The 19,315-nt window shown below is 35.9% G+C and overlaps 1 protein-coding gene across 2 annotated transcripts in view; it reads right to left on the bottom strand.

Moving 5' to 3' along the window:
- Positions 1–19,315, bottom strand: part of LOC149574732 (uncharacterized) — a 169,433-nt gene that overhangs the window by 107,407 nt on the left and 42,711 nt on the right. The window contains exons 2-3 of one of the 2 annotated variants that reach the window (XM_089814549.1): positions 16,506–16,761; positions 15,343–15,448 (exon numbers count right to left, since the gene is read on the bottom strand). The gene's annotated coding sequence lies outside the window, so the exon portion shown is untranslated. Of the gene's footprint in view, positions 1–3,840; positions 4,075–15,192; positions 15,449–16,505; positions 16,762–19,315 lie in introns of those variants that run through there. The other variant, XM_089814550.1, reaches the window with a different exon arrangement.

Below are 19,315 nucleotides of genomic sequence, written 5' to 3' on the forward strand. Positions count from 1 at the left end.
ATCGAAAAAGGCATCCACTTCAATGGAATCTTGAATGTTATAATGCCACTCCACCATGTGTTATTGATCCTATGACGATAGGTCAACGCATCTTTCACTCGCTATTTATAGTTATGTGCAAGAAGTGTCTAAGTATTGTCTCGCGTTGAAGCACTTGGGAGTTACAGTTCAACCCTCTTTGTCATAGGCGTCCAACCAGTGAATTAACAGATACATTCAATTTGCAGAGTTCTTCTTGGAGGTGAAGAGCATGGTTTGGATTTTAACCACCTTGATTTGATTTTAGCTTGTTTTGAACCCATGATTTTGGAAAATGATTCTTGATTTCCCAGGTTGCTTAGGTCTATATGCAAGGCTTGAGATGGAGACCTATGTCACTTTCTATGCAAGATTAAGTCACTGCAACACCTCCAAAATCAAATTGCACATCTCTTTGATGGAATAATTGTCATTGATGTCAAAGGATTTCATAAATAAAAATAGTGAGTTCAAATTAGAGCAGAATATAAAGAAAAACAATAAGATGGAGTATGTGAATATATGTTTGTAGATGTCAAAACAATAACAGAGAATTTATATACATATATCAGAGGGTGTGGAAAGAGGTATATAATGAAGATAAGAAGTATAAAAGAGTAAGCTTATAGTAGTACTATTATTAACAGTTTAAGAATCTCATTGATTAAGAGTTGACCAACTTATATCAGCACAGCAGGGGGTCGAATATGATTAAATAAACAGAGCATATACATCAGAGATTATGTGCAGTTGGATTTATGAAAAGAGCAGCTAAAGTAATATTGAAAGAGTTTAAAAGCAGTGTCAGTAATAAGACAATAGGAAGTATATGTGCATTCACATGAAACGAGCCTGAGTCTGATATGTGTGAAGGTCAAATACTTTACAGCAGTATAACTATGATGACTTCCAACAAAGAAAAGGTTATTCGAAGACTATGTTAAATCCATATCTGTAGACACTATGTGAATACACATCATTAACATGAAACTCCAAATTCAAAACAATATAAATGCATAAAATGATATGTACATAAACAACACAGCAGCATTTGAGTGAAGTGAATTAAACATGTTAACAAAAGAAATATTGATTCAATAAACAATGCTAAGGAGTTTACAGTTGCAAACAAATTTGGGTAACAAATTATATACATAAGAAAAAGCATGATTATTTTTCTAAATACAAACCACCATATGCAGTGATGGAAATGGCAGTCAAACACTAATGAGATGGCAGTCAAACTTACCATATGATCCTTTTTCAAACGAATCAAATTCATTCAAAAGCTTGTGCATACGGATAGAAGATGACCATTGTGGATTGTTTTCAAAGACTCGCAATGAAACTTACATTGGCAAGAGAAGATTATCTATCACAATGTTAACTTCATAAATGTATGTTCCTATACCACGTCAAAGACAAGAGGGTTTGCAGGAACAAACATAGAGTCAGTCAAGTCAGAACAAGTAACACAAATGAACCTAAAGAAATTGCATTGGTGAAATTGGAAGTTTAAAAAGACATTAAAAGCTATCAAGGTTTAAATGCAATTGAATATGCAGTAGGAATGTAAAACCCAGTTTGGCTATCCTATGCATGTCATCAGTTTGAAGAAATTACACACAGAAGCTATGCATTTCACCAAAGCAAAAAGATTAATAACAAAGTAGAGGCCACGACGGAGCCAAGAACATCTGCGATGAATGTTCGTCAAGGAAAACAAGGATATATACTGCGGTTATAATATGTAATTGAAGGCAACAAAATAATTCTTATTAAGTCAAATCAAATAATCCAGACAATGTCGGAGTGAAATATATAAATATATTTGCAGTTGCGATTATATTTGTTAAATGATGGAGCCCGAAAGAAGAATTGATGAAAGTCATTATAACGTAACAATATATGATGAGAGGGAAAAGACTAAAAACGATAAATTATATAGACCATGTGCATGGTCTTTGAAGAACGTAGGAGTCCACGTCACAGAATGAGACGGCTAGCACACACAGCGATACATTGTTCAAAGATTATGGAATATGACTTCTGTAGAACATGCACAGCCACCAATGATATTAAAAAGAGAAATATAAATTTAACTAGGTAGCATCCTTAACAAACTCAATGATTAAGAAGAAATAATTAACTAATACAAGTTAGGAAAGATAATGAATGGGTGTGAACATCTAAAGAGATGTCTTTTTGAGAGAGATATATTTGAAGTTGGTTCGAGACAAAAATGCAATGAAGTGTGAGCGGTAGAAGATGTAAGTGACTGAAAAATAGAACAGATGGAAGAGTAGAGTATATATGAGTAAAGTAAAAAGTGCAGAGTATATATATTATAATATTCATCTGATATAAATATTGAATGTATTATATAAAAGAAGAAACCAGTATGTTAAATGAGAAATGAATAGGAAGAAGAAAGAGGCAGTAAGAGCCATATGTATAAAATCAGTTTTTTAATCAGAGTTATATCACAGTAATAAAAGAAATATATATTGTTATTTCTAAAAGAAGATATAGTGGAAGAAATTATCAGATTTGAGTCTAAAGTAGATATGAATTTCAGTTTAAAGAAGATAAGTTTTGCCAACAGAACATTCATCATCAGTTAAGTAATCAACATTGTCAAAGTGGAAGAATAGTTGTGTGCAGTGGGTTTGTGCTCACGATGACAGAAGTGGGGGTTGGTGCTTCCTGTAGGTTGGAGCCTGCAAAGTGTGGGAGCTGGAGCTTCCAGTGAATCGGTGCTCATAAACATAGAGGTTGGACCCTCTAGTAGGTCAAAGCATACAATACATCGTAAAAGAACAGAGTATATATAAAAGCATGTATTGTCGTGGTTTTCTCCCACATTGGGTTTCCAAGTACATCATTGTGTTACCCTGTTCATGTGCATAATTGTTGATTTCAGCATTTAAAGTAATTAATTGGATAAATGTTTTAAATTGGCAAAAGTTGTTATTATACTGATTCAACCCCCACGCCCACCCCCCCCCCCCCCCCCCAAGTATAATTGTGTGCTCTTCATTCTTTTGAAGCAGTATGTCTACTTCTGTATTGAAACTATTGGATGTTGATAAATACACTGGATCTGGTATTTTAAAGGCTAGGTTTTTCCCTTACAAGAGATTTTTCCAGCATTAATCTAGTATTACTTAGCTTTGTGGTTATTTCATTTTATTTTTCTTCTTTTCTATTCTAATCTTGCTCTTTTATCTAAATGTTTTTACTATTCTGAAACATAGATTTAAAAAAATTGAAATTTTTTCCAAGTTGGATTATGCACATTTGCCTCCATTTAAAATGAATCGATTATCCTAGGTGGAGAAATACCAAGATTGAAAGCACATCAAATATAAAACTTTTAGTAGGTGAGAACACCTAGATTGCAAGCTTATATCACATATTTAAGAGCAATTTTCAACTTACATTTGTTACTAACAATTAAACGCACTTTTTAAGTATTACAAATGCCCTATAATCATATTTAACTTGCCCTTATGAAAATCAATTGAATGGGCTAAAATTAAAATATTATTATTGTTTCCCTTATTTTATTTCTGAGCCTACAAAAAATAAATAATATGCTATGGGTCCTCAATTAACTCCCTTAGTTCTGAAAAGAGGATCCCACACCAACTTCTGTGGATTTGAGTTAGCTTGTCTGCTATGTTGTATTTAAAGACATCCATTCATTCAGTTGAAATTATGTTGGGATCCTAAAAGAGATGGAAGAATAATCAAAGAACATTCATATGAGAGCATTGTAGCTGCATTTATCAAAGCATATATCATCCTAGGCATCCTTACCTATTTAACAATTGTCCTTGTTATTTGTTCATGCTCATTGAATTGAGCCACCTAGCAGTCTGACCAAGGAGAACATGACTTGCAAATCAGTAATTCCCATAAAGGTGGTCAGAAACACTGCCAATTTTCTTTACAATATTTCAAGTATCACAGTGAGCGAAAAAAATCTAGTAACCAAATTTCTTCCAATCTTTCCTGTGGGTAGAAGGTTTCCTACAAGTGTGGAAAGCCAGTCTGCAAGTCACAAATGTAAACCACAAGAGTAAAGTCAATTTGTAGATTCTAAAACAGTTGTTTGATTGAACCCTGAATTCCAACATACTGATGTTAGTAGGTAGTATTTAGTAACTCTATTTCTTGTGTTAAGATCTTAGCCTTTGTTTTTCTAACTTGTTGATCTTATCAGTAATGGATAAATCTTTGTAATAATTATGGAGAATTTTGCTCCTTAGTTTAAAATAGTTAAATATAGAAATTTTACTCGCCCTCTGTGTTTTATTATTTTACGGTACAGAACAAAGGTTTCCAGAACCTCGGGCTTGGAGAAGCATATCAATTCCGCAGACTGTGGCAGTGACAATTGTGAAATTGTAGTAGAGAAATTTTTGAGATTCCGTACACAATTGTTTAAAGGATTTTCTGAACAACTTTTTGTTGGAGTACTAGTATTGCTGCAAGTGCAATTGCATTGCCATTTAATTTTGGTATATGTTTTCCAAATGACAGCGATATATTATTTATATTGAGAATAAGCCGTGAAGAGACATGTCTATTCATTAATCTTATAATTAATACAATAACAAATTTAATCTCTCTCTCTCTCTCTCTCTCTCTCTCTCTCTCTCACACACACACACACACATATCATTATTATATTAATTTTTCTCATATAACAATAAACATATATCTCAAATATAATAAAGACATATATATAAAATATATCTCATATATAATTATAAATAAATTTATCCAACTAAAGCTATTGAACATCAACACTCCCTCTTTAGCTACGGAGGATAAACAAAAGACAGATATTACACCACTGGTAATATTAGGAATGACAAACTTTTAAGGATATCTTTGGTCAGAAGATATCCACCATTTTGATATCATGAGTATTGGCCTTCAGAATATATGATATTCACCAAATGCTCTGAGTAATGGTCTCCAGAATATCAACACTTGGTATTCACCATGTACTCAATAAGGTAATAGCTTGCAGAACATCAACATATAATATTCACCATTTTGATATCACAATTGAGTATTGGTCTCCAAAATATCAACATATGATATTCACCAAATACTCTTTGAGTAATGGCTTCCAGAATGAGATGCAAGATATTCACCAAGTACTGTGGGTAATGGCCTCCAGAACATCAATTTGCATAACATTCACCATATACTCAAAAATGTCTATCAAGTATGTGCACACACATTCTCATAATGCTTACCATATAAACATCCACCATAGAAGGTATAATCTATCATGATCTACATAGACATCGTAAGATATCCATCTTAATAGAAAATTAAGTTATTGTAAGATCGTCACCTTTCAATAACTTTTGCAACTACATGTGACATCATTTGGAAGTCATCACTTCCTCATGATGTACACAGGAGGATAGGTCCATTAAAATCACAAAGTCACGGGGTATATTCATGAATCACAGTCCTCTTGACTGCTACAATTTATTAATCACTAGAAAATCTATCTCAACATGATTTACTGCCTCTAAATCAATATGACCGAGATTACCGAAAGTTGACTAAATCATATCCTCTATTGGCTCCCTCTCTTTCAAGGTTGCTTCTAATAAAATGTCATACTCCATCTAAATCTCAATCTCCCTCTTTTCCTGTGGGAACATTCTTGGAAAAGATCCAAGGCAAATAATTCTTATTGTAATAAGTATTACCTTTAATCACATATATAGAGATTATCCATTAATCCAATCATGATACACAGGGTTATGGTGTTGGTCTCATATACCAACACAATAGGATCAATATTTCATCATATATAACTATATATGATTGTATCGCATAAATAATCAATAGTTCCTCATAGAAGATTATATTCACTATCACATATATCAAATGAATAATCAATCACATTAAATTATGCAATCTCATATTTAAAGTCATTGTCACATTAAAATAAGGAAACTTAAATGTATGAATTATATTGCAGTTGGATGCACTTCACCTGCGGTGATATTAGTCTTGTTTCTTGGGTAGTATATCTCTTTAAGTCCCTTACGTGGACTTGTCAACCAATTCAGATGGTTTGGCAATGTTGGGTAAGTGGTCAATTATTGGAAAGCAGCTAACCTTTGTTTGCCATGAACTCTTTGTGCTTGTATGCTGAACATTCACGCAGACCCATGATATGCCTCTTTATTTGACTTTTCCTTCTAAATTTTACTTCGTCCAACTAAGCAATGTTTTGTGGTTAATGCCACATGTAACGGCTTTCACGATCATGGCCAAACTCACGTTTCGTGGGGTGAAATTTGCCAAACCTTATAAGATACCTTCTCATTCATCTCCATCACTACATTCCTGTATGAAGACTACTCAAAATTGATAGAGCTCGCGATAAACCAATATCAACTTATAGCCAATTTACACAGAAAACATTTGTGAAGACACCAAAATAACACTAATTATGCATATAAGCAGTATAAGAGAGACGTGAGCAGCTACATATGCATCTTCTGATTCTACACCTTATGTAAATAAAAGGCCTAAAGAATCTCTAGTTTTTTATTCTACAACATCTATGAAATATGATTCGAAAACCCACGCTTCATTCTAGAGGCACTACTTCATCGGTCCTAAGGAAGATCCTATGGTTACTGTTAAGCAAGTGCAAAATCTTTCCAAAGAACCAAGAACATCAGAGGAAGGAAGATGTTCCCCAAGTTACATGACTGCTAGTATTCTTATTAAAAGTACCAATTATATTAAGAAAAACTCATATAATTAAGGAAGAAATTGATGATACCTGTTGGGATGGTGATGTCTACTCAAATGGTGATTTTTCTAATTTTGTTCCTTGAGATCTTTAAGCATTTTTATGCTTTGCTTATTTTTCTACCTATATTAGCATTCGCTTTTGCTTTCTTATGTGAGCTTACACTTTTGCCTTTTTATTTATGCCATATTTCTTTCTGAATCTCCTATTCTCATTTCACCTTACACATTAGTTTTCCCCACCCGGGTGCACCTCACCAAGTTATAGCACAACAATAGAAAGGTGACTTTATATGCATAATATACAGTAGTAGAATAGAGAATGCATGCATCATAATTTAATTACAATAGATGCCTTTATAAAGACAAGTGTAATGAGAATCTAAATAAAAGAAACTAGGTAAGTTGTCAAAAAAAGCTATAACTTAACCTTGCAACCCAATGAGGTGACTAATCAATCAATCCACGGTCTAAAAATTAAAAACTAGTAATTTAAGTATTTAAGACTAAGTTAGATCCACAAATAAATCATATCTCCAATAGTTAACAAGGTACTAATCTCAAAGCACACTCTCAAAAAAACTACATCCTCTCTAATATCTATGCTGAACTCTCAATGGTGCAGAAGTTCGTATCTACTATTGTCCCTATTGTGCCTTCATTTATGAGAACACTAGCCAAACTACTAAGCATAAAAACTATAACACACTGCGCAGTGGTAGAAGAGAGAGACTATATATGCATCGTAACAAAAATTAGAGTAAAGTCATTTAAATGGAAAAGTAAGAATCTAACTAGAAAAACCAGATGAGTTCTCACATAAAGCTCCAACTTAATCTTACAAATCAATAAAGTGAATACTAAATTTGAGTGATCAATCAACGAGTCTGACCAGTCAATTAATCATGTCTGAAAACTAATAACACCTAATCAAAGTAGTTGTGACAAAGTTACATCCACAAATCACTCAAGTATCCAATAGTTAACTATGCCTTAATCTCAAAAAAGGCTTAATAGATAACTACATCCTCTCCATACCAATCTCTCAGTTGCACACCAGTCTTAATATACTAATGTCACTGTTGTACCATCTCTTTTAAAACAATAGTCAAGTTACTCAAGGCAAAATCTTGAACACACTGCACAATGGTTGTGGCTCACTATGGTGACCGCGAGGCTTCACAATGACCTATGGCCTCTATGTAGCCCATGCTACTACTTGCAGCAATATAGAGCAAAACAATTTCAGTTAAATCACTAAATTGATTTTATTATAATAAAAAAATTGCCACTAATCAAGCCAACATGATTTCTTAGTTTTTCCCTTAATGTCCATCTGCCTTAAAATGCAGAAGCAAACCTCTCCTCGTTGACATTCACAAATCTCATTTTACTTATTCTTTCCAGCAAGCAGCCATTTTTATTTGCCAATTTTTAAAATGGTGTAAAGATCTTTTTAATTAAGGATTTAAATATTTTGAGTATTGAAAATCCACATTTACCCACAAGAGTCTTTCCAAAACACATTATGCCATTACAACCCCCTTGCCATCATTGAAGGTTATGCCTGTCAACATCATAGTTACTATGGTATCCTAGCCCATGTATGATGGTTTTCCATAAGTCTCTACTCTCTAAGCCTTTACCTATTTGGATCATTAGGATGTTTACAAGTTTCAATTATTTCACTAAATTTCATAGTTACGCCGCCCTTGGGGACAGGTGCTTGTCAGAACAAGGGGACGGGTTTCTAGGCAGGCGAGACATAGAGCTCTCAACTTGGGGCCAGTGCGGGGGACAGGAGGGAGGTGTATATGATATATCCTATACGTGTGGTACTTAAAATGCTAGTTATGAAAAGATGTATAATAATTTAAGACATAAAGATGTAAAATACTAAATTACTTAAAATTTAAATTCTTGAACATTGAATATTAAACATTGAACAATAAATATTATAAATTTTCACATGAATCAACAAATGGAAGAGTTCAAACTTCTATTATATAAATATTAAATTATAATAGTCATAGATGTCAAAAGTATGAATATCTCATCATAAAGATGATTACATTGAACAGCATGATATGATATTCAATACGACCAATAGAATATTAAAAAAAAGTTTCATTTATTTTTAACAAACCTTTTTTTTGGTTGGACGAGAGGCCCCTGGTTGTCCCCTGGAGGGGTCAAGGGACTCGTTCTCGTGCCCCTCCCCCCTCAAGGGACACCCAAACATCCCCCCGTCTCCGCTAGAACAGTGGCGGACTTGTCGCACCGCTAGAGATGTCAAAACAACATCCCCTATTCTTGGTGCATCCCTGTCTTGAAGACGTTGGGGTACTCTTGGGGAGAAGCATCCCCGTGTTACAATGCTGATTTTCTTTTTCATATAACACTAGTATCTAGTGCACTTGTTAAACCTGGCCCTTCTCTCCAAAATCCCTTGGAATATTATGAAGTCTAAAGCTGATTGGGCAAGTATTATGAAAGCTACATACTTGAATAACAGAGCTGTTCATTATCTGTTAGAATCCAACTTTCCAATGGGATTCAACATCTAGAACCACCTCAACAAGACTATTCCAATGTTACTTCGAGGTTGTCTCTAGAATGTGGGCAATGGTTAGACTGTGGACTTTTGGAAGGATTCCTGGAACAGCTAACCTTTGCTGGAGTTTCATCCAGTTTCCCCTACTCTCCAATCCACCCTTGCAAAACATTTGGCTGAAAAGGCTGTAGATTATTGGAATCTATCAGTACCCCTCCTAGATGGAAAATTGACATTGATATGTTTAACAATCAAAAGAAAGGTATTGTTGGTTTGCTTATCCAAACACCAAATTCCTTCAGATTCTACAGATTGGGACAATAGGACTATACTTCAAGATTGTATTTGATTAAATCCGGCTTTAATCTACTGTCTCCTAGTTGGCCCTAGAACTTTAATTAGTAAATAATGTGGTCGCTCTAGGTGTTGCCTAAAGTGAGATTCTTCTAATGGACTATCTACAACTAGAAAATTCTCATAATGGATAATCTTAAGAAGGGTATTCAGTTAGTGAATTGTTGTCCGATTTGTGAACGTCAAGAGGAATGTGAATTGTTGTCCGATTTGTGAATGTCAAGAGGAATCAATCTGTCGCCTCTTGTTTTCTTGCTCCTTTATTGGAACTTTCTGGCAATGTCTCATAATCCTATTCAATAGCTTTCGGACTTGGCCCAAAGCTTCTAAAATGGTCTCCGACTCTTGAACAACTCCCTCTTCACATCCTTTACCGAAAGAGTTGTGGTGGCATTCCTTGCTTTATGTCAGGTTGGGCCCTCTGGAAAGAGAGAAACAACAGGGATTTTAGAGGAAAGTCTAAAGTGGTCAGCAAGGTGTATTTTATAGTGGTCAACAAAAAAGAAAACGTGTTAAATATTCACCACTCTAACCATCCTCATCCTCCTAGTTGTATTGATTGGGATATTGCCAAGAACAGCGACCTTTTAAGTTGTTTGTATTGTTATAATTTTCCTACTATTGGTAGGAGAAATTTGATTAAATGATCCCCCAAACACCCCCCTTGACCCTAGATGGGTTAAACTTAACTCCAATGTGTCTTGTCTTGGAAAGCAACTGGAGTGGATCTGATTAGAGACATAAGAGGCAATGTATTTGATTGCCTATATGGTAAATCTCAAGCTCCAAACCTCTTATGTAGCAGAGATGTTAGCTTTATTCAATGGAGTTGAGATTCTTAAAGACAAATAGTTCTAGAAGATCCTTATAGAATGGGATATGAAAAAATGTTTTTAACAATTGAAAGTGGGATAGGAGATTGAGCACGTTATCACAAAAGCGAAGATTTGTAGCCACGATGGAAGCCTTTGTTGGTCTCAACTGGTACTTAGAGGGAGAGTGAATCAATACCGCCTGCTAAACCGGTTAAATTTTTCACCGCTTTGAGTATACTACTTAACAGCCACTTGAGAGCTAGCACAATTATGAAGTGAAATAAAAGCATATAAACTCATACACAAAAGCATTCATCAATGAACACACAGATTTTTGTATGTAGAAACCCTCGATGAGAAGATGAAAACCACGGTGGGGAAAATATACCCGCTAGCCTTTTACTGCAGATAAAACGGATCCCGGTTAAGAGCTACAACATGTTCCTTCTAAGATCACATATTGTTATGAATGTCTATAATCTGTTAGGATTACAATCAACCTGTTAAGGTTACCTTATTAAAGGATTTCGCACTCTTTCTGAGAGGCACCTGGTTAAAGGATTTAACATATGCTTACAACTAAAGCATGCTCTGTTAGGAGCTTACAACTTGATTACAATGATTAAAGAGCAATCAAATGTAATCTAAACAAGTAGGACTTTCCTGCTTTGTAGATCTCCACTCAATACCTTTGAGATGTTATGATCTCCCAGTGTCTAATGGACGTACTTAGTGATATCCTTCATATCACTTTGCTTTCTTCTGCTCTGCTTGCTTTCATAGTATACTCTACTACCTCTGGTCAGATGTGGCTCTTTGCTCTCCAACTCCTACTCTTGCTTGCGCAGCAACCTTCTTTTTTGTGTTCTCGTCTGCACTCTCTTCTCTCTTTCTACACACATTGAATGTGTGAAATCACCCCTTATCTATCGGTGTCAAAAATCCTTGGAGAGTATCTCGCTCAAACCAGTGAATTCAAAATTTGAATTCAAGCTATTGGGTAGTTCATGAGCAACCTGTAACACCTACACTATAGGGTCTAAACTGGTAGTACTGTCAGTCTACTGTGGGTCTTGTCTTGATCCGTCTGTCCTCTCTACATTCCACCGTTCAGACTACAAACATAATTTGAATTCTCACCATACCTATTCTGCCATATCACTGTGATGACTCCTCATGCTGACTAGATTAGTCTTAGCCTAGTCTTATTCTTCGGTGCAGACTGGTGAAGATATCTACAAGTACTCCAGAGGTGAACATTCCTCGACCAGTTGCCCATCAAGGACAACATAATTATGTCAACTATACTTAATAATGCCAATGCGACCGGTTTGGTCAACAAACTTTCCATGCCATCATATTTTGAGGGAGGGTAATCATGTTGCAAACATGATAGCAGCGGAAGACCACTTTACAGCAAATTTAAAGATATGGGACAAGTACTTTTCAATCCCTGTCGTGGCCATTGTGGCGATCAAGCACAATATTTGCCACTTCGGGCAGTAATGACAAGATTATCTAGTTATCAATGAGCTATTATGACAAGTACTTGCCCCAGAATTCGTGCCTTAGGCTTCTGCGGTCTTCTTCTTTTTATGATTTTGCCTCCATTTTATTTAATCGGTGCAAGAAGTCTTAATATTCTGCGAAGATTGAGATTTTTCTGGTTTCTTTGGCTCTGCAGTTGGGAGTATTGGAAGCTTAATATGGTGTTTCTCATTGACCTGAGCAAGATAATGGGAGCTAAGTTACAACAGATTGAGTCAGATAAATGCGATGAATTCAAAAAATAATGCTAAGCTTTGGAAGATTTTGTGCGACAGGAAAATATATAATTATGTGGACGGAATGGTGGGTTTCCACCCAAATTTATTTCAGCAATTTGCATAGTCAAAGGTAGACGAGAATGTGAAATTGGTGGAGCTTCCTTCATTACGATAGCATAAGTTAATGCAGTTGTCATAGAGTTGAGTATGGAGAGCACTCAACTAGCTAGGAACCTTAAGGCATAAGGAGGATTTGGAGAGTTTTTTGGACCCAAGCAAAAGAATTCTGAGATTGCAGAGCAGATTCAACAGGAAGCAGCTTCCCGGAGAGTGGGAAGTGATTGCGATTGTGCAAATTAAGCTTGTCACGCTAGAGGAAGGTACAAACATTTTCACTCCCATCTCTTCTCTGTGCTTAACCATTTTAAGCAGGGTATCAGGTTCTATTTTCCTTTTTTGGATTTTCTCCTCCCTGTCTCAGTCGGTGATTAAGACCAAAGTCAAGGGGAGGGCCCCGCTTCATCAGGGTCTGATCTTCAGATTGTACAACTTCCATCTTAATCTTACCCCACAAAATAGTCCTGCTCCTACCCTGTTTATTGATCTCTATAACCCAACTTCCACTCTTATTTTGTCTAGTTCCAAGCTGCAGATTGTCTCCCCCTCCAATACCCAAGTCACCTCGAGGCTAAAAACAAAAATGCTACTGTTGAGGGCACGGTTGTGTTGTCAGATGATTCGGCAACCACCTGGTCCACGGAGTCTAGTTGGACCCCTGAGAATTGCATTACTAATTCTGTGCAGAACTCTCCCACTACCTCTTTTGTCCTGCCTTCCCTTAAGGCCCAGTTCAACTATCCTGAGAACCCTAATTTTCAGAAGTCTTCCTCCCCCATTACCTAGCAAATTTTGGTGCAGGGCCTTGATCGGAGTACCTTGTGGATAAAGTGGAGGAGTTGTGTATTTGCCATAATAAGCTCGAAGTAATTACCAAGTCCTTCTTCATCATCTATAGATAGCGAGGAGAAAGATAAACAAAATGGTATCGGCAGTTGAAGCGGAGAGAAGGGTCAAGGACTGGATAAAAGGTAAGGACAATGACATTATGTGGCAAGTGGGTGAAGATTTCAAGGAGAAAACTCCATAACAGGGAGCATATGGAGGAACTAATTGTTGAGCTAAAAACACAAATGCCCTCGAAAGAGGAGAAGATGGAGATCTTTGACTCCCCTACCTCCATGAAGGAGTCCCAGTCCCTGCTGGGAAAAAAGTTGCAGGAGTTGGCCTCTCAGAATAAGGAAATGCGTGAGAATACCAACACAGCTATTAGTGGGATACAGGTAGAGCTGGACGAGAGTGTCATGTCCCCTATTTAAATAATTTTTAAAAAAAAGAAAAACTTTGCTAAGGCAAGCAGGCTCCAAAAAGGTGAAGTTTCGGAAAAAGGGGCTAATCTTTGGAAACCCATGGACTAATAAATAAAAATTATTATTAAATTATATTTTATTAACCCCTCTTGGACGTGAGTTAGGGTTATGCCCTCTTCTAAAAGGGTTTGGAGGCATTTTGGGCTCATTCCAGAACTTGATTTTTGCTAATTTTCTTGTTGTTCTTCAGAGGCTGTCAAACCTGTGGAGAAGGAGACCCAAGAACGGGAGTTTGCAGGTTTCCAAGAAGGCTAAGGACGGGAGTTTGAAGCCATTCCATGTGCATGCTCATACAGAGTTTGCCTTTGTGCTGAATAGTGCCGATTTGTGGGTTTTCGGGGTTATTTTTGGTTTGAGTTTGGTGTTTTCAGTTGAGTGTTTCATATCAGTTTGGGTTGCTGCTGTATTTCAGACTTTAAGATGTTAAAATAGAGTTGAATATATGTATTGGGTCGTGATTAAACTTCTGAGATAGTTTATGAGTGTTTTTGTGGTGTTTCCGGGCATTGTGTGTTAATTTCAGGAGCCCGATTGAGCATAGTTTTGTCCTACATTTGTGAGCTGTTGTGTAAAGGCTATACAAATCTGGAAATATCATTTTGTAGGCTGTTATGCTGCTGAAATTTCTGTAAAAATTTCCATTCTCAGATTTATTAATAATTTGTGAAGTTGTGAAGTTTTTTTGGCACTAATTTGGACATACCCGATTTGGATTTTATTGGGAAATTGGCAGATCTTTGTAATATTGGTTGTTTGATTTTAAAGATCTGATTTGAAGTTGGAAATACCATGCAAAATCAGTAAAGGGACATTTCAGAGAGAAGAATGAAAAGAAAAGGAAGGGAGGAAAAGAGGAATGAAAGTACTCAGCTGGGTCAAAAGGAGAAGACAGTGGCTGAGGGTATTGTCTCTTCGAGGCCATTGAAGAAAGCTTCCTTCCTAGAAAAGCTCAAAGAGCTTAACAAATTGTGTGGGCTGCTGGATAGAGTTTGTTGTCTGGGGTTGGATGGGTTGGTACCTGGTTTTCCTGTGCTGGTGTTTTTTGTCGTGGCTCGTGGTTTTTGTGCTGGTGGTGCTTCTGTTCCTGGTTGTTGGTTCTCCGTGCTGATGGTTTACAGGTTTTACTTAGTTGTTGGTATTCCCTGTTTATAGTAATTCAAGCTTGCTGGTTTTAGTTTAGATTTAGTTAGCTGTTGTTTACAGCTTTCTGTTGTAGTTAGTTTCTGGTATTCACTCCTGGTGAATCCCCTTTTTGGCTGTCCGCTGAGCTTGATTATATTTTGATGTTAAGGGTTCGGGCCCTTCTTGATTTAACTAATCAGAACACTACTGTCTAGCAATAATTTATCCAGGAGCTTACTCTTGAACTTTTATGGTCCACCAGTATCTTCAGTTATGTGAGATGAAACTTTAAGAAACAAGGTCTACTTAAATAATTCAAAGTAGATGCTTACCTCTGTGCAGGCCAATTATAAAAGTCACTGACATAAATTCCAGCAAGGACATTTTTTTCATTGTACCTGTATATCTATTCATAAACTACTACTTGTCTTTGCCTCTTGTTTCATCAAATATATTTGAAGTTGGAGAGAACGAAGAATTACTTCTTGTAGAAGCGTCTTAATTAATTTTTTATGTGAATCCAATGAAAAAGCCTCCAGGCCCAAATCCTTTTCCAAGAGTCGCCGAACTCCTTCAAAAGTCAAAGAACTGCAGTAAATTTCCATCAAAATAAGTCCTCTTAATCTCAGCAACAAAGATAAATGTTATTCCAAATACATATAAAATAAATGAGATCAACGGAAGAAAAGCACTTCACTGAGACAAATTCAACAACAAAAACTGAATAAGAAAAGCTGGTAATAATTTAAACTTTTAATAGATTAGAAGAGAACTGTAGCTAACATTATATACTTTTAATCAGACTGGACAAAATTTCCTATCTTATTATCACTTAAAATCCATTTACATCTTGCCAAACGTAAACCAGAATCATTTGTACTAATTTGGACATACCCGATTTGGATTTTATTGGGAAATTGGCAGATCTTTGTAATATTGGTTGTTTGATTTTAAAGATCTGATTTGAAGTTGGAAATACCATGCAAAATCAGTAAAGGGACATTTCAGAGAGAAGAATGAAAAGAAAAGGAAGGGAGGAAAAGAGGAATGAAAGTACTCAGCTGGGTCAAAAGGAGAAGACAGTGGCTGAGGGTATTGTCTCTTCGAGGCCATTGAAGAAAGCTTCCTTCCTAGAAAAGCTCAAAGAGCTTAACAAATTGTGTGGGCTGCTGGATAGAGTTTGTTGTCTGGGGTTGGATGGGTTGGTACCTGGTTTTCCTGTGCTGGTGTTTTTTGTCGTGGCTCGTGGTTTTTGTGCTGGTGGTGCTTCTGTTCCTGGTTGTTGGTTCTCCGTGCTGATGGTTTACAGGTTTTACTTAGTTGTTGGTATTCCCTGTTTATAGTAATTCAAGCTTGCTGGTTTTAGTTTAGATTTAGTTAGCTGTTGTTTACAGCTTTCTGTTGTAGTTAGTTTCTGGTATTCACTCCTGGTGAATCCCCTTTTTGGCTGTCCGCTGAGCTTGATTATATTTTGATGTTAAGGGTTCGGGCCCTTCTTGATTTAACTAATCAGAACACTACTGTCTAGCAATAATTTATCCAGGAGCTTACTCTTGAACTTTTATGGTCCACCAGTATCTTCAGTTATGTGAGATGAAACTTTAAGAAACAAGGTCTACTTAAATAATTCAAAGTAGATGCTTACCTCTGTGCAGGCCAATTATAAAAGTCACTGACATAAATTCCAGCAAGGACATTTTTTTCATTGTACCTGTATATCTATTCATAAACTACTACTTGTCTTTGCCTCTTGTTTCATCAAATATATTTGAAGTTGGAGAGAACGAAGAATTACTTCTTGTAGAAGCGTCTTAATTAATTTTTTATGTGAATCCAATGAAAAAGCCTCCAGGCCCAAATCCTTTTCCAAGAGTCGCCGAACTCCTTCAAAAGTCAAAGAACTGCAGTAAATTTCCATCAAAATAAGTCCTCTTAATCTCAGCAACAAAGATAAATGTTATTCCAAATACATATAAAATAAATGAGATCAACGGAAGAAAAGCACTTCACTGAGACAAATTCAACAACAAAAACTGAATAAGAAAAGCTGGTAATAATTTAAACTTTTAATAGATTAGAAGAGAACTGTAGCTAACATTATATACTTTTAATCAGACTGGACAAAATTTCCTATCTTATTATCACTTAAAATCCATTTACATCTTGCCAAACGTAAACCAGAATCATCCACTGTGCCATAAGCAGCACTAAGGCAGAGCAGCTGTGATGATGAACCAACTTAAAACCCGCTAGACATTCTCCATGTTATGCAGTTCATGTTCAAGTGGGATAAAAAGCAGGTGAGACTGTGATTAATGGGTGAATTTTGAAGGAACACACGACCATTGGATATGGCTACATAGGTGAAAAAAATCTTCCAGCTTATTTATGTTTAATGTCCCCACTTTAACACAAAGAAGCTTTATCCTTTGCCTAACATTGACAAAATAAAAATGACAAATGTGCCAAAATGACTCGGCGCTTCAATCAAAATTATGCAAGAGGTCTAGGCTTCCTAAGTCCAAGTAAGAAATCTTAGGTACAAAAATTGATAAGCATAATGCTAATGTGATAAGCTAAAGAGTGGTAAAATTATGTTTTAACCAGCACTAAGTTAAGGTAATGGTATGTCCATGTCTTATTACAACTTAAGAAATACGTAGAACAAAGTAAATAAGATGGATTTTGATCTGACATAAAACCTGAAATCAATATTAGTAATTGCTTTTAAACTATTCAAACTTTTCTTAGATTATCCTTACCAACTGCTTTATACTAGGCAGTCAGAATTTGTTATATTAAATGTGTTCATTTTATGTCCAACAAAGTGATTTAGAGGTAAATGGGTGCACTCTCTTGGGAGTGACCCAGGTTCAAATACCTCCCTGGGAATGTTATATGTAAATGTAGAATTCAAACAGGTTAAGTAATCTTCCAAGACTTAACCAGGTTTATTAATATCATAAATTAATGATAATATAATTTGCCTAGAAATATATTGCAAATATAGCTGACCCATGAAAAATCAGCCAAAGAAGCACACAAGGGACAAAGACGCCCAAGCAGTCATGTTATGCTTTATTACATATAGGAATCATGCACAGAAATGTCATGGACCTTTATGCACAGTAACTTCTGCAATCACAGTGAAGAGGTTGAATAGAAAAGGTCTTACAACGGTAAGTTCATAATCCACGCTTCGCATTACTTCACCATATTTCCCATTTGTGCGTTGAAAGAATCTATCATCATTGATGCTTGTCACATCCCCTTCCTGAGACTACTTTGTTACATGTTTCACGCTATTGTGCCTAGATTTAATTGCTCTCATTTCAACAGTGGTTTTGTAAATGTGCCCTAAGCGGGTAAGAATTATTAAAACCATGGTTTTAATTTGCCCTAGGCAGTATTGGAATTATAATTTACAATGGTTTAACATTTGTGCCCTAAATGGTTTTACACGGACTAACCCTAGTTTTGCAGATTGTGCCCTAGGCGGAATCTAGTTTCCGGATTTAGGGCATTAAGAAGTTGGGAGCTTCGTGAAATTATTTTGGTTTGATCTTTAATTAAGAGTATCAATGAATTAGTTGTGATCTAATGAACTTGATTTGGATTTAAAACATTTTCTTTTGGGAATAATGAATTTGAATACTTGTTGAAGTTTCAACACTCAGAATTGTTCATTAATGATTTGACCATTTTGTTCTGGATTGGATGCTGGAAATATCATGAACAAACCTGGAGGGGGAAGAGGTATCACAGGGAGAGGGGATGGTAAATGGTTGTGTCAACGACACAATTATAATATCTGGTAAGATCTGATTCCATAGACATGTGCAACCTTGTGACCCTAATTATCAAGTCTTGACGAAAACCTTCTCACCTCGTCCCTAGAGTCAGAAAATTGTTGGCTCTACTGAACTTAATCAATCAATCACATTAAATCTAACCTATTATGAGCTATCGAGGAAAGATAAGTTAGGAAATTAAATTAATGGAGGTCTAATAGATTTTACGATTAGGGTAAAATATAATTTCATCAAATTCTCTACAAGTTACATATATATTCATCACATCTCCAATTTTATAATTTCACCTATACAATCCTTCTTATAACGTATTCCAAAAGTACTTCCTTTTATCTACCACATAGCCTCTTGTTTGGGTCATTGGAGGAGTCTCTATATTAATCAAAACTAAAGCCTAGTGGAAGAATGTCTGAGTTCTTGATCAACTTGGAAATTAGATTGTCACAATAATAATCCTACACAACATCTCTAGCTAAGCATTATGTAGTAATTTAGGAGATACAATTAAATTATTAAACGATAATCTAAGGATAACACCAAACCATGCGAATTCTTGGCACGACAGGAAGATGGTGGAATTGGAGTGCCATGTCATGCGGATGAACGCCTGAGAGAGCTTTCGTTGCAAATTGGGTGGAGTATG

The sequence above is a fragment of the Cupressus sempervirens genome, chromosome 2 (assembly GCF_028749045.1).
Source record: "Cupressus sempervirens isolate cs-2001-9-10 chromosome 2, ASM2874904v1, whole genome shotgun sequence".
Lineage (NCBI taxonomy): Eukaryota > Viridiplantae > Streptophyta > Pinopsida > Cupressales > Cupressaceae > Cupressus > Cupressus sempervirens.